Consider the following 17,293-nt stretch of genomic DNA (forward strand, 5'->3'; position numbering starts at 1 on the left):
TTTTGCTTGCTGTTTATTTAAGGGAATGAGTCATACAAGTAAAAAATAAATCATTGTTTTGATTAGCCATTTTTTCTCTTTCTTTTTTTTTTTTTCTTTTTTTTTTTAATTTCCTTGTAGCAAGTGTCTATTCTCCCTGTTAGAGGCAGGCTGCACTGGCTCCTTTAGGAAGTACTGATGTTTTGCCAGCTCAGGGATTTTACTGTAAGGCTGATGATACCAGATTTGTTTTAAAGGCCAGATCTTGGAAAGCTGTCATGGAGTGAGTCTTCATTATGTGCACACAAAAAACTTGATATCCTCAAGGCTAGAAATAATTGGTGATATAATGGGAATATTGTGGAGAACAGCCTTCCAGGTGGCATGTCCCATACCAGGCTTGAGCTAAAAGAAAAATCCAAAGATTTTTAAGCTGCCAAAGCCATCTGATATATAAAAGTTTCTGATAAATAAAACCTCCAGTTTCTTGGCTGACAAAAATCTTCTCACTGTCCTTGCCCTGGGTAAAACTGACATCTGTGGGAGAAAGTCCCTGACTGGAAAAATTAAAAACAATACACTAACTTAAATACTAAATTACAATGCAGTCTCATGCTTTTGAAGCCAGATTCCAAGGAACAAAGGTTTGTTGTTTTTCTTATCATTCTTATTATGTGTAATTTATGGTAATATATATATATTCCTTATTACTGGTGGGTTTTTTTTTTTACTTGCAAGTTAACAACTAATCAAAGGACTATTGCTATCCTTGGCTGAACTTTAATTTTTGTACTCAAAAAGTTGTACCTGCTACAACATCTTGGCTCCTTGGGAAGATACTTGTTTTGGAACAGAGCAAACTCTTCACTCAACATGTCTACTATTTTTGTCTTAGTATATACTGTGTGCTAACTGGAATAGAACCTTAAGTTGAATTAATTACTGTATCAATCCAGCACTGAATCTGCACCAAACAGAACAACTATTTAATTTGCTAATGAAACTCTACCATATCCCTGCTTCGAAAATAAACTAAGTGTGAGAAAGGAATTGGGAAAAAGAGCCTTAAAATATCAAAGGAAGAGAATAAGACAAGAAGGTGCTCCAGATCCCCCTACAGAGTTTGGGGAGAGCCCAGTGGGGCAGACACCCACAGTGCAGATACTGAAAGCCTCAAGTGCTATCAGGGAGGGTCAGGCTGGATTTCAGGGAAAGGTTCTTCCCCAGAGGATGCTGGGCAGGTGCTCACAGGGAATGGGCACAGCCCCAAGGCTGCCAGAGCTCCAGGAGAGTTTGTACAATGCTCCCAGGGGTGCACAGGGTGGGATTGTTGGGTTGTTTGGGCAGGGACAGGGGTTCCACGATCCCTGTGGGTATCCTGAGCTGGTCCCATCCCAGCTCAGGATGTTTTGTGATTTGGTGAAAACTAAAATTAATCAGTAGGTCACTTTGCCAGAAAACTTAATTCTGATCATGGAATCCGAGAATCACGGAATAATTTAGATTGGGAAATACCCGTTCCTGAAATCTTACTGTCAAACAAGCCTGTGGACAGCACAGACAGGCTCAGTGGGACAACTTTTCCAGTGGCAGAGAAGGGAAGGGTGAACAAGTTGAAATAACTCTATGACCTGCTCAGAACCATCTCACAAGGCCCAGTCTGAGAAACATTCACAGAAGCTCAGGGCAGCACTTGCATGAGCACTTGGCATTTTGTTGAACTCTATTGGAAAGCAGTTGTTTACATGGCTTTTAACCATTACTGGTAAACTCAGAATAGGAGTGGCTTGAGGAAAGCTAAATAAGAATCTGGGCAGATCTCAGCTCTTACCTCCTCCCCTGACATCAGTGGGACTAAATTTAACCACTTATGTGACAGGTGCATTTGTGTATCAGGACTGCAAAGCCCATTTGTCACGTAAAACATATTTCTTTTTTGATTTCTAGATGTGGTTACAAGCCACCATTGATCAACAACACCACAATCAGTAATAGAGACTTTGGGGGTCTTTTGCATTGTGCTTCAGGGCTTATAAACATTTTTGCAGTGTGGCATTGTTTGAAAACACAAAAACCAGTTTACACAGTGCATCTCCACTTGAAAATTCAAGAATGACATAATCTGCAAGTTACATAAGGTAGGAGATTTATAGGTTTTATACATAAAATATGTATATGTCTCCTATCCTGCACCTCTTACATCTTGCATCCTATGATTATTAAGACATTTCTAGGTAGCTGACACTAGAGCTAAACAGCAGGTAATAAACTATTACTATTTTGTCCTTGTTGACTTTTTCTCAGACATTCTTAGATGAACACTTAACTCTCAAAACAGTTGGGATCTTAACCTTAGGACTACGAACACCCAGGAAAGAACTGGAAGTTTCCATCAGGTTCCAAACTGTGCTGAGATCTGAAGGTGTGTGAGAGAGTCAGAATGGATTAGAGACACCTCTGCTTGTGAATGTTGTTGTTTTTAAAGCTGCTGCAATTGGAACAAACACACAGAACTCCTCTGCTGCAGCTGAAGGCTGGGAGACCTGCACACCAGCACTTCCAGGCTTTCACAGGCACTGAATTCAAATTCCAAGTTAGAGTCTCACTTTCCTCTTCCTCTGTGAGCACCATTTGAGCCTGCAAGTCTTGCTTGAAAGAATCTGCATTAATTACTACTCATCAGCCTTAAATATGGTGACAGCTCCTGTTGGCAGCACTGTTTATTTTGTGACCACCTTTTCAGCTCTGCTGTCAAATGGGGTTTTTTTTCTCATTCCCAAGAAAACAGCCTTTCTTTGTGACCAGCTGCTGAGAACAAACCTCCACTCCCTCCCCTCCCCAATCCTGAACATGCCATCCCTATTTCCTTGCCAGTGAAATTCTGTCCTTATAAATAGGGACCAGGCTGAAGTTATAGATATCAAAGTTTAGGCTGCTCAAAGGAGAAAAGGTCTATAATGCTTCTCTGGTTTTCCTTTTGATAGATACTGTGATCCATCTGTCAAAATGTTCTTAATTTCCCGTGACTGTCTGTGGTTTCGCCCTCTACAGAAATATTTCTTGTTGCAAAGGTTTGTTTGGAACTCTCTCTACCAACCTACTCCCTGTGAAAATCCTTTCTGATGGGGATGTTATTTAGTAATTTTTTATTATTTCTTGAGTAATCTGTAAGTCTGTAAAAAGAGAGCTTGGAAAGCTATAAAACAAACCATCTTCTACTATCCCTTCCTCATTAAAGAAACAAACCTAAAATCTCTACCAATTTTCAGATACTGACACCCAAACCCCTATCAATATAGCTGAAGAAGAGTAATTATTGCCTGTGGCAGAAAAACAAAACCCAGTCCTTGAATAAGGCACCACTGAAAGAGAAGAAACAAAGATTGTTAGAGAATTAAAATGTTTCAGAGTCTAAACAGTATAACCCACAACCACAAACACAATTTAGTTGTCATGGGGTGACTTTACCTTTAAGATAGCATTGGGAGCTAAGGAAGTTGAAACTGCTGGTGGCTGATGGGAGTCTTTCCTACTGACCAATTATCAGTCATTTCTAAGAATTGACAGCAGTTTTAACCATTGAAAAGGGAGATCAACTTGTGAACCCTACCTTAAGATGTAAAGTCAGGGCACTTTCAGCCTCTTTGTTTCCTGGCTGTGAAAGGTAAGAGAGCTCCAGCTGGATTCCCGTCCCCTGGCTAGGCCATGTGCCCCGGGCAGGGGCTGGGCTGGGCCTGCCTTGGCTCCCGGCCGGGAGATGGGGCCTGCGGGGCTTGCCCCGGGCTCTGGCTGGGCCAGGCCGGTCCCTGGCTCGGCTGCAGTTTTTGCTGGGACTGAATTCACCAGAGACTGCCGAGTAAAGAAAGAAAAAGCTCTTGACCTGCGGCAGGCTGAGACAGTGACCACACTCTCCAGAGCAGCCATGAAAAATCTTCCATCGCAGACAACTCCAGCTGCTGCTCCAGCAGAGATCACAGAACCATCTACAAAGCCTGGGCAAGATTTTAACCTTTTCATTACCCAGATGAGACTTGCAGATTAATCCTTTTATCCAGAGAGAGAAAAAGAGAATAATCAACATGAGAATAATCAACATGAAAAGAGACTTTATAAACTACCAGTGACAGAAAAGAAGCTTCAGAAAAGGTAGAGAATAAGGAGATGCTTTATAAGCTGAAATATCTTTCTGTTAAACCTATGGAGATGGACAATAAAGTCCTGAAAAGAACTCCTTTAATTCATGATAGAGTATGTAGGGAGGAATGGAGTGTTCAAAGTGTAGATTTTGAGTAAAAAGTAGAGTAATTGTGATACAGTGAAGTGCTAGAAGATTTGAAGCCTTGGGGGGCAATGAGAAAACTGTGTTCTAGTAGAGCTTACAGAGACAGATAAAGAAGACTTTTGCCTTTGAATAACTCATCCTTAAAAATGCCATCCCTAGACTCATGGCCCATAAACACCTCAGAGTGATGTGAAATGGGAGGAGTGAATTCTGATGATAAGAGTTCTGAGCAGCTAGCATCAGAAAAATAGAAAGCTATAACAGAAATACCTTTCTTGTGGAAAACTCCATAGATTAGCAGAAGAAAACTTCTGTTTCTCTACAAAGACTGATGAAAAGACTCTAGCAGGAATCGGGACTGTTTTAAACACCAAAGTTCCAAAGTTTTTGTCTCTGTTGTCATGTGAACAAGGGAATGGTGGGTAGTAGGAGAAAAAAAGGGTTTTCTGGAAGTTTATTCTGGTGTTCTTATTCTTGTAGCTTTGTTAATAAACTTTCTTTATTCCTTTTAAGTTTTATGCCTGTTTTGCTCTTGCTCTAATCCATATCTCACAGCAAGAAATAAGTAATCTTTTTTAGTTACTGGTTTAAAACCGCAACATTAGTGTAAATCACTTCACTTACACAATAAAACCCAAGTCATTAAGTGAGAGGAGGTTTAGGGGATAAAGTGTGAGCTCTTGGCCAGATCCAGAGAACAGAAGAAAACAAGTGAGAGATGGGAGAAGGAAAGAAGGAATTGCAGAAGGAAGAGCGGAAAGAAGCGCCGGGAGGGAGGGAGGGAGGAAGGAATCAGAGAAAGCTTTTTTAAAGCAAAACACGGGCATGTTAATTCTTTCTTCCTCTACTCATCTACATGGGTACAGTCACAGATGTGTGAAAACAACAGTGAAACAATATTTTTTTACGTTTTTAAACCTCAAGCCTCTGTCCTAAACATCTTGTGCAAGTAAGGATAACCCAGCAGAACTTCCAGTGGCTCAAACTGCTTTGATGACTACATTTAAGTTCCTAAAATGATGGAGAGATCAGAGTTACAGACCAATCCCACTGTCAAGAGCAATTGGGACAAGAAAGGATACCTATATGAGACCAATTACCCTTCTTTTTCCTTTTGCTGGCAGTAATGTCCAGCAGTCAGACAACATAATTTGACACATTCTACTATATTTAAGTTTCTATCAGCTTCTGCACTTGCTTCATATTTTCAGCTACTCTATCCTTTGTTTTTGTCCTAAAATTACTTCACTTAGAAGTATGAGCAGGAAACCCTCCATATGCCATTGCTTGGCAGCAAAACCAGCAAAGAAAACCCATTCAGAGGGAGCAACAACGAAGCAGCATAAGACACCTTTATTCTAAAGTACTTTCGTTTTAATGTGCTTCTATTGAGAAAACTGAGAATTTAATTTGGGCTTTACTACAGTGCTGCATCATTAACTTCCAAACACCTCTAGAGCTTTTCCATTTCCCTGATTCTGTTCTTAAACCTGGAATTAGACTGCCTTAGCCTTGAGTTCAGGTGCAGCGTGTACTTCAGTTTCATGCAGCTGTTCTTTTCCTTTAGATAAATGTCCTATTTTTCCTTCTCTCTCTCTTTTTTTTTTTTTTTTTTTTAAATTTATTTCTCAGGTGTCTGAGATTAAATCATCTGCACTAATTCTTACTTTCACATCTGAACAATTAGTGGAGGACTGAAGGAAGGGGCCATTTGACAACTATGTGAATAACAGAGGTGGTTAACAGCAGAAATAAAGTTTAGGGATGTCTTCAATTCATTTTCATTCTACTTTGGAGAAGACTTTAAACCTTAGAAGTCTTAACCTGCTACATAATTTTGTGAAGCCTAGCTTTTGCTGGGAGAGGTTTGGTTTTCCTTTCATCTTCTTCACCACCAGTTATTTTTACCAGTACTATTACAAGGACCTCATAAAACTTTCAGTGAGAAAGGCTGTCAAAACAGACAGAACTCCATGAGATATTTAGCTTTCAATGAAATGGATTTTTCTACTGTAAACCACTTTTTCTGACTAGCCTTGGTGAATGATAACAACTGTGACAGGTCTCTTATGTGGGAAGATTTAAGAGAGTGTATCTGTCACATGTATATTCACCTTAGTAACTCCTTGTTCTTGTAGTAACAAGATCTTTCTTATTCTCTCACCAGGCTCTACATCATCACCTGAAATGGAAGCTGGGTGTCAATGCCAAACTCGAATCAATAAAGAGCTGAAGTACCTATAGTGGTGCCAGAGGTAATGTTTCAATTAATCTTTCAGAATTAATGTCTGCTTCATTTCCAGGAAGTCCAGAGGGGTACGTAATGGACCCATTTTGTGCTATTTAAATAGGATGAGAAAAATGTTGCTTCTCTAATTTGGATTACACAGCTGCAGGAGGATTTGGGTAGGAGAAACACCACCCTAAGCCAGTTTGATGATGGGAAAGAGTAATGAAAAGAGCAGTCCCCTCTTTTCTGTCCCCCAGACAGAAAAGCAAAGGAAAATATTATGCCTTCACTGTGGTACCACCAGCAGCACAAAAATTTGCCACAAATTCAGCCTAAAAGTAATCACTGCCCCTGGAGACTGGTGGATTTGTTGGAACTCTCCAGCTGATCTTCTCTCAAGGTTGGGAATATTTGGAGTGGCATCTAGCATCCAAATCAATTGGAGAGAGAGAATTGTTGAAAACTTCTGGATATGTCCAATCCATGTCTGGGTATGTCCAAAGTCCATTATGTGTCTGCAAAAACCCGGGCCTTGTGAGGTCTATAATCAAATATATAATGAAATAATGGAATTTTGGAATGGTTTGTGTTGGAAAGAAAAGCTCATCCAGTCCCACCCCCTGCCATGGGCAGGGACACCTTCCACCAGACCAGGCTGCTCCAAGCACCTTCCAGCTCTGGCCTCCCTGTCCTGCAGTTGCTTTTGTAGGAGTCAGGAGATTATAAAGTGGCTGTAGAGGATGAAGAGGGAGCTTTCCTCTAGCACTGTTGAAAGCACTGCTATTACTTGGTAATTTCTTCCATTGTGAACACAGGAATGCAGTGATTGTTTGCCTGATGCTTGATGGTGGTTTTGTCAATACAGAGCTCTCACTTGCCAACAACTAAGAAAGTATCTCATTAACTCTTTTTTTTCTGTACTATTAAACATATTTGCCTCTCTCTGCTCTCCTGTTAAGCCAAATAGCAGGAGAGCTTGTCATTACTTCATTCATTGTTTAGTAACAAAGCCCTGTAGGAGTCCAAATGAGTGGCTGAGTGCCACAAGTGGCCCCGTTGTTCCAGCACAGCCCCTTGTCACAGAAAACACTCGATGTGCTGCCTGCAAATAGCACACTGGCACTGCCACTGTGCCATTCAGTCCTGGCAGCTGTTGGAGCTCAGAAATTCAATTCAACCCATTTTAAAGTCACCACAAAGGAGGCAAACAGCTCTGGAGTGGAAGAACTTCTCTGCAATTTCATATTGATTCATAATGAAGGCTGTTCATTAACATCAGAACATTGTGCATTTCTTTAAATATTTAGAGTTCAGTTTTTGAGATCCTATGTATTTCTTAAGAAGTAACAAGTTATTTCAGTGCTGCAGCATGCCTTAGAGTCTCTAGCTTCTCATTGCTCAGAGCCCAAAACCACTACGAACAAAACAGTTGTTTTCTAAGATATTTATTTTTTAAAAGGAAAAGAAAGAAAAACCCAGGGGAATTATTTGATATAATCTGGAAAAAATCCATTCAAAAGGTACCAAAATCCACCATTGTAAAAACAGCACATAGGCAGAATATTCTTGCTTGAGATTAATTTCCCTTCTAAAGCTGTTTGGAGTAGATGCCAAAGCCTGGCATGCTAATGGTTGATGGGGGATCTTGTGGAAGACACACAGAAATTTGTTAAGAGGATTGTTTTGCATGAAGCATTTCCATGGGCACAGGAAGCTTTATTAAGGACCAAACCTAAACCAAGGTTTCCTTTCGAGACCACGAACCTCCAGAGCACCTCTGGCCCATCACATTTTCCAACTGACAATGTCAGGGTCTCTGTCAGAAGTAAGTAATCACCTGTATTTTTGAAGTGGTGACATGCTTTTGAGTAGAGAGACACTTATACAGACCACAGTTCGTGAAAGCTGGCTTGGGATGAGGGAGTGATTTTGCCTTTTTTTTAAAGATCTGTTGAACTGTTGTGGATGCTTTTCTAAAGCTCGGTGCAGTTACCGCCAAGTTCTGTTCAAGGCCCTGGCATTTATGAACATTCTGAATTCATTTATGAATTCTGTACATGAAATACTTGAGTTCAGACTCATCCTAACAACAATCTGAGTAGAGTTAGGAGCAAGTTCAGTTATTTAATTAGCAATATGGAATACTATTTGAAGTACAGAAAAAAGTCTATCATAGCTTATGGCCCAGATTGAGCATTTTGTGCATTTCTAAGGTAGTCTTATATATTTTTCTAGTTTAACCTTACCAAAATTTGGCAAATCATTAAGAAAAATATTTTGGGACTGGCAACATTGCTTTGTCTAGAAGATATTTTACTTTTGTTACTCCCATCCATCAGGGTGAGATACAACCCTAAGCCTACCCTAATGATCAGTAGAAAACTCCAAAACAATTAAAGGAAGCCATCAGTTTTATTACAGTGTTTGAAAAATACATCTAGAACTTCGTAGGGTGCCTCTCTGTCTTCACAGGACACAGACTATCTCTTTTTGTATCCAACTGATGAAAGTATCTCATGAGCAATTAACAGAAAGCACCTGCAGGACATGGAAGATTTGAAATCAAATCAATCAATTATAATCTACAATTTATCATCAAAGAACCCAGTGAAGGGAGAAAGAATGATGTGCATGTTCCTCACCCACTGACAGTGTTTGTACAACCTAGGCTGGAATTCAGCTCAGGCCCAGAACAGCTTCACACTCAGAATCCACATCAGGCCAGCGGTGTTTCTTCTCTTTTCTGATGCTGTCATTGATACCAGAATGTGGCTACAAGCACTCGTAGAAAACTCAGTTATGAGGTAGCTCCACTGTAGTTTGCAGCCTACAAGGCAATAAACATTTCCTCCAGAACATCTTATAAACTCTAACTCTCACAAATAAAAATATTATCACTGCTCCATGAGGGAAGGCTAATAAATTTCAACAATAACCAAAGCAAAAATGATGCCCTAAAACACAAGCGAATGAATTCTGTTTCAACAGAGCTGGATGTAAAACAAGAAAACATTAGGAAGGATAAAACTAGGACAGTGCAGTACTTAAAAACTTGGGTTACTTCAGTCCTCCAAGAACCAATAAGTTTCCAAGTTGTCTCTATTTTATGGGAATAGGAACCCATCAGATCCCATCATACACATGTAAATGTAGTATTGAAAAATATTGGCAGTTAAATACCAAGGATACTAATTCACATGGAAAAGGGAAAGATTTGGTGATTTGAAAACTTAAGAATCATTTGGTGATTCAAAATCTCTAAATATACACAGTACCTCATGCTACATTAAACCAAACCCACGGCAATATATCCCCACTGCCAGAAAATGAATTATTGAGACCTCTTGGGAGAGATAAAGCTTATCCAAAATCTGCCAACAAACATGCATTAACTGTCCCACTGAGTCTGCTATTGCCAACAGGGCATGGCATTATTGTAATGAAATGCATGGAGGGATAAACAATACTTTTTTGGTTTGTTGTATGTTGTCTCTAAGGATTTATCTCCATGCTTGTCCATTTTTGTGCATTGTACAAGGTCATAAAGCCCAGCACATCCAAAGTGACAGAAAATGGGGCTGCTGGAAGACCATTTATCCCATTTTCTTCCAGCAAGACAGCACTAACTATCCAAATGCAGTTACTGGCAGAGGTTGGTGTGTCTGTTTTGTTCTCACAGAACTTCAGTGCCTGAACCCTCCTGTATAATTTATTCCTGTGCTTCCCAACTCTTACATTAACTAACTGTAGTGGTTTAGGTTCACCAGTTTGAGTTTCCTGGCCATTGCACCAAATCATGTGGTGGGTTTAGTGCTGGCTAAAATTTCCAGAGCACCTACTAGAACTATGTACTCATTTCCTGCTGTGAGATATGAATAAGGAGGAGGGTAAAGGAGGCTCAAAATTCAAAAGATATAAAGAAAACTTTATTAACAGAACTAAAAGAATAATAAGAATCAGAATAAAACCTTCAGAATACTTCTCCCCTCTCCACAACTTCTTTTCTTTCCCAACTGACAACATAGAGATGAAACCTGGGATTTTCGATCAGTGACCACTTATACAAAAATCTTTCATCAGTTCTTGTAGGAAGAGGAGTTTATCTCACCATGGCATGGAGACTTCTCCACAAGAAACAGTTTTCTTGTGGCTTTTAAATTTTCATGAATAGCACCTGCCTGGGAAAAGATCTGTAGTTGTGAAGTTCTTCCCATTTTCACAGCCTTCCCACAGCTGAGTTAATGGGCCATGTCATTTTTTGGGGTACTATTTATTTTAAGGATGAGCTGTTTAAAAGCAAACGTTCTCTTCATCTATCTCTGAGATCATCTTCATCTCTGGGAACAGAGGTCTTCTTTCCCTGGGTGCAAAGGGTCTTCATCACTCTCATATCTCTCTTCTCATGAGATCATGGCTACTTTATGATCTGCTTTGCTTCATTATGGATGCCTCTGCTCACATCTACAGTTTGAACACTGCATCCCGCCACATTTCTCATGAATTAAAGGGGATATTTTAGTGTATCATAGTGTAATAGATTGCAATTTTTTGTTAATCAAATATATAATTGTTAAAACAAAATATGATTGCTGAAGTTGTTTTAGAAGCTAACACCTGCAGGAACACCTAACCACGAACATCCTGTTGCAAAAGCAAGAAAGTACTGAAGTTGCAGAAAAGCTAAAACCCACAGTATCTGGTTGCATAAACAAGAGGTACAACAACATCTTATTAAGAGGGGGGTTGCTTAAGACCAATGTACAATCATGGACTGAGGAAGACTACCCATGACCACCAAGAAACAGAAGAAGACCCCCTAGCAACAGGTGGTGTGGGCGCTGACGCGATCCAGGAGGACACCGATACAGGGACTATAAAAAGAGGAATCTTCAGCCAAGGCGCGCGCCGTGTGCGGGACGCTAAGAGGAAGTGTCCCCTGGCCGCCCCATCTGGTTTTTGCTTGCTTACAGCTTGCTGAATTAATAAAATTAGCTTTCATGAATAATTATTTAAATTGTCCCTTCAATTTTGTCATGCCAATTTATAATAATAGTCCATTTTTGTGGCCTTACCAAAAGAACTTTCAGGCCAATACTAAGATCTCATTCTTCTCCCATCTGGGACTTGACTCCTTCTTTGTTGACCTTGGTGTCTTCATGTTGTCCTCTATGTGTCTTCACTCTGTCCTTTTCTCTCACTCGAGACAGGATCAATGTTTTTCAAGTTTCATCTGCGCAGTGAAAGATTTAATATCTCACCCAGGCCTGCAGATGGTCATGATGGCTTCTGCCGGGCAGTGGCCGAAGCAGTCACGGTGATGGATTTCAGGCTGTGCTAATGGCTGTGCCAAGATCTCAGGGGGCCCAGCCAGAATGGTGGCAGCCACTCTGGCTGGCTGCATGGCTGGTCTTGGCCCCTGCTGTGTTCAGTTTCAGCTGCGAGCTGAAATTCCCCTCGCTCTGCCTGGCAGCTGCTGGGGCCGCGTGGGCCACGGTGGAGGGGCCTGGCCCAGCCCAAAGCTGCTCCTGGGGCCCGGTGAATCCCAGCTTGGCTCAGGCCAGCAGCGGGGCAGGGCTTAGCGTCAGCAAGATGTTAGCAGCCATGGCCCGGCCCAGCCTCGGCCAGGGCCCCGCAGCCTCCTGTCCCCCACCCGGTCACCGCTGGGGCCCGGCCCAGCCAGACCATGGCAGAGCGGGGCCGGACCCAACAGCACCCAGTTACCTCTTCAAAGCCAGAAGCAAGAGAGAGCTTTCCCAGCCTTGCCTGTCTTTAAAATGTGAACCTCACAGAGGCGGATCTACCTTCTAAATGGTTTAATAGGTTGTCAGCTCTCAGAGCTAGACAGCTATTGGTTTTTTCCAGTTACAGAGGAAGCTCTTAGCAGCTTGTCTCAGAAAGATCATTTCTGTGGGTGGCTTCTTCCCTCCTCACCAAATGTCAATTAATGCAAAACTAGCACACTAACTAAACATGGTTTTAATAATCAAGTTGTATCACAAAGAGATTATGGTTTAAGCCACATGTTTCTACTTCCTTCATAATGGACATGAAAGTGAATAATTTTCTTGCCCTTTGAAGTTTGTTACAGAGACCATTGTTTTCCTCCTAGAGTAAATATGCAGGAGAAAGTTACAGAGAATTAATGATCTCATAGTCTCTCTAAGGACTTTGAAATAATCCAGGTAACTCTCACTAAATTAATTATTGAATTTTCTCTAATTAAAAATTGTTCATAAGAAATGTCTCCCAACAACAGAAGGGAACCTTGACATGCCTGGAGAAATACTGTGCCTGCACCTTCAGTGTTTGATCACCAATGTATAGTTAGAGGAACATTTAAAAGGCCTCACAAAAGCTAAAACAGTGGTGCTCTGCAGGTGTAGTAAATTTATTGATCACACTTAGTCAAGGCAGATTTCCTTAACTTGTGACTAAAAATGTGCCTTTCTCTCACACTACAAGATCTGGAAATGAATTTTACCTAGTGTGGGTTACCACTCCTTTTCTGTCTTTGTCCCATTGCCTGTTTTAGTCTTCCTAACACAATTTCTTTAGGAATTCTTCATTTTGTGTGTGGTTAGCATTAGCTGAGTCCCTTAGGACTCAGAAGAGAGAGGGCAGAGTGGGAAAGAGGAGGCTAAAGTAGTCTCAAGGCTGCCAGAGCTCCAGGACTATTTGGACAATGTTTTCAGGGATTCACAGGGTGGGATTGTTGGGGTGTCTGTGCAGGACTGGGGGTTGGTCTCCATCATCCTAGTAGGCCCATTCCAATTTAGGATATTCTGTGACTCTATGCTACGATTCTGAAACTTTTCTTTAGCTCGAGTTGTGGAAGGAGTGCTGTGGTGCAATTCTCTGGAATTATAGCTGCTCAAATTATGGGCAGAATGAATGCTCTGCTCCCACAAAAAAGGGGAACCTGTTCTCAACATTGCTCAACCTGAAACAAGGCCAGAGCAGCATGGCACTGGGAGTGGAATGATGTCTATATCTGACTGTTCTAACTTGGAGAAAATATTAAATATACAGATAAAGATGGAACCAATACAGGCTGGTAGTTTCTTTGCAGTAGCCAGAACAGATAAATTTATCTGAGTTGAGAGGGTGCATTGCCTTTTTATGTAAATGTACATACATCTGACATGAAAGATATTATTTAGGGGAAATCATATGAATAACACTTTTAATTATCCTGTGTTCACTGTTAATTTAAGTACTTGGTGTAAGTGCTGTGTAATTGACAAAAGCTCATTTTTTTTGCTTCAGCTATACAACCTTTCCTCTAATACGTGAAAAAAGATATATAAAGACAGACCAAAAAAGCCATGAAGTTAAAGAATTGCCTTTCTTCAGTTTCAGGAAAGTTAAATTTTCTTCTGGGTGTTTAAAACTGACAACTTTCAGGCTAAGAACAGTGATGGAGTATCTATCATTGGGTGTGAAAAGGAAGGAAAGGAGCCAAAAATATTGAAAAAATAGTTTGCCAAGTCTGCTGAAGATGTGAGGCACAGCTACAATTTAGACTAGTCACGAGCATTGTTCTGGCTGAATAAACCCCAATTTAAGTTTATTACCCAGCTCAACCAGAGCAGACCTTTGTGAATCAGCACGAGTTTGCAGGAACATTAGCAGCACAAAAGTAAACCCTTACTGACATTCCATTCCTTTCTGTAAAGAAAATGGTGGCGATTTTTCTTCATACAATTTTTTTGATCTTCTAAAGAAATAGTGTCAGTAAACAAAAGGTGTTTTTTTTCCCTGCCAATCCTCTGTATAAATGTGCATATTAAATGTGTCTACCAGCAGTTCAGATGAAAAAATAAAGCACAAGTTCTCAGTCTCCAGTACTACCGTACTAAAAGCCATTCAGTTATTGGATTAGGGTTAGTAACACCACTACACATATGTAAATCTCTGCTTGATGGTTCAAATTCTTCCTGAATTATTTCCATCTAAAACATATTGTCAGACCTGGTCAAACTGAGCATCAGATAAACACAGGTTGTGACTTCCCCTAAAGTTGGTGGTTACCAGTTCTAATCAGGAGCTTCCGTGGTTTCATATGAACTGAAACTCTCTGTTTACTACAGAAATAAGAAATTCATGTCAAAAATCCCCGTGCCTTTGAAAGCAAATATTTATTTGCTAGAAATCTCTCTCCTCTTCTAAAAAGAGTCTGATGAAAAAATATATGAGTGCTATGAGAAGATATTCCTACAGAACTGAAAGATGTAATTTTTCATGCACCATCAAATTGCCTAAAGCTGTCATTGGAGGAAAATATTATTTTAACAAGTGGCATTTCATTTTCAACTGATTTAAGCAATGGCTTTAGAAAAATGTTTAGAAAAGTATTGTGAACTTGCATATACATTTTATATTCCATCATGATTGTTCAGCAAGTAGCAAGATAGTAAAAATGATATATCAGAATAATATAGTAACAGTGCTGGAGTGAATGGCTCAGACTGTGACATATTGAATGTATTGTGTGTTTCAGATGAACATAGATACAAAAAGATGCTCTTGTCAGTGCAGGAACAATTTTTTGCTACTTGAAAAATATATATATATTGACTCATTATATCATACTTTGCCATTAAGTCTCAGTATGCACAGATACTATGTTATCACATAATGTAGAAAAAAAATTTTAAAAAATCATTAAATTACAGAATACTAAAAAAAATACCCTATTTCCAACTAGAACTTATTCAGAGCTGCCTAGCCATGGGAATTTCATTTTGCAAAAGGCTATTTTAGCAAGATCTTTCATCCGATCTGAAGTAATTTATTTTCCGGTGAGAATTTGAAGGAAATTACATTCTGAGCAGTGTCTGTAATTCCTATGCACAAGTGATCTACAGGAGCTGGTGAGTTTTATGTGCTAGGATTCAATCCGCCTCAGGGCATTGTTTTGCAGAGCTGCTGCTCTATGTTTTGGGTTAGACACATCCTGAAATATATGAAAATGCATTCAGAACTTTTAGATTTCTTTGTTAAAAGAGAACCTTCAACTTTATTAAATCATGCACATCTAGATTAACAAGTGTTACAGGCATTATGCTTTAGGCCTGATTGAAAATACTTCCAAGTCAATAGGAGTAATTTCATTGACTGTAAGTGGGGTAGTAACACCCACCAGGCAAAAGTAATGGACCTTAACTTGAATATGCTCATTGTTCCCTTTTTTTTTAAATCATTAGATAACTTTCACTCACTGTATTTTTCTGCTCATTTCCCTGTGTCCCATAATTGCATCCTGACTTCTGATTGCCTTCTGTTCCTCAAGATATCACTGGTATATTTTTTCCTTGTTTTTTTTTTTTTTTTCCTTCTCTTCCATTTACAATTAATGTCCTATGATTTATGAGTAACTCAAGGAAAGAAAACTTCACACTCTTGCTTTCCTGGTCTAGAAGCCTGATAAGGGTAAAGAAAGAATAATGGAGGCTGCATAATAGGTAGCAGAAACTTGTGAACTGAAAAATGTGAAGATGTTTAAAATTATTATCACAGAAACATGGAATATCCTGAGTTTGCAGGGACCCACCAGGATCATAGTCTACCAAGTCTAACACCTGTCCCTGCACAGCCACCTCAACAATCTTACCCTGTGCCTGAGAATGTTGTCCTTTCCAACCTGGGAATGTCATTAATTAAGCTATCTATAATATGCAATTATTTATTAACTGACTCAGTGTAAAGGTTTCTTTTTAAGAAAGGAAACCAATGGCAAAATATTTAATTGCAGAATAAAATTTAAAATTATTCTAGTAAGGAATATGAGGATTTTTAAAATTTTTACATCCTTTTCCTTTCTTTGGGCCTTTATGTTGAAGGGAACATTTAATTGTAACTGCTCAGCAGCAGCAGCAGTAATCTGTGACCAAGGAATTGATCTGGGATGGGCTGGGAGATGGAGCCAAGGCTAGGCTCTGATGCCCCACACTCCCTGTTTTGGTGTTGCCTCATGGTGCTTCTTTGCAGTCTCCTTGTTGTGGCAACAGATCTCTGTTCAATGTATTGGTGTTTTTATTTGTTAGGGTTTTTTGGGGGTTTTTTACTGTTTAAGCTTTTTTTTCCTGATTTTTTTAAAAAATTCCTTTATTTAAATGCAAGAGTGTGTTTAATTCACGTCAAGGGCTAAAATAAAAATTCCCAGCAAAAAATGCAGAGCCTCTGATTAGATTTAGAAATGGAGACTCTTTACATGAGCAAAGAAAAGATGACAGAGTGTTTTCCTCTGCTGTCACTTAAAATATCTCTCCTTAGAAACAAGTAAAAATTTTTTAAACAATTAAACTATGCTGCTTTAACATGAGACTTTCTCCCGTCTCCCACTTAAATTTTCTGCTTCAAATGTTTTGTCCCATTTTTCTCTTTCTAAAGAAACCAAAATACTCTTTTCTGAAAAACAAAGAAATTAGAATTCCATTCACTGGTGTAATAGTCTTACTTGGGGTACTGAGATACTTTTCCAAAATAATATGAAATGCACATGAAAGAATTGCTGTAAAGGTAATAATCACTGTAAAGGCTTATAATTTAAAGACACAAATGGTGAGGCACCTATCATAACCTTGGATTTTTCCCTGACCACCAGATTTACAGGGTGAGATACACTAAATGTAAATGCAGCTTAAGTTCATGAATACCTCAGTGATTTTTTAAAATATATTATATAATCATATTTTATGTGGGTTGGGTATATAAATTCCTGTAAAACCAGAGAAATGAGAAAGAAAGAAAGAAAGAGAGAAAGAGAGAAAGAAAGAGAGAAAGAAAGAAAGAAAGAAAGA

General features: G+C 39.5%; 1 long non-coding RNA gene across 1 annotated transcript in view; it reads left to right on the plus strand.

Annotated features, from left to right (window-relative positions):
- Nucleotides 1-6,434: 6,434 nt before the first annotated feature.
- LOC107208162 overlaps nucleotides 6,435-17,293 on the plus strand; it is a 26,025-nt gene continuing 15,166 nt past the window's right edge. Inside the window, exon 1 of the long non-coding RNA XR_004498570.1 lies at nucleotides 6,435-6,516. This is a non-coding gene — a long non-coding RNA (uncharacterized LOC107208162). The remainder of the gene's footprint in view (nucleotides 6,517-17,293) is intronic.

This window comes from Parus major, chromosome 8 (genome assembly GCF_001522545.3).
Source record: "Parus major isolate Abel chromosome 8, Parus_major1.1, whole genome shotgun sequence".
Lineage (NCBI taxonomy): Eukaryota > Metazoa > Chordata > Aves > Passeriformes > Paridae > Parus > Parus major.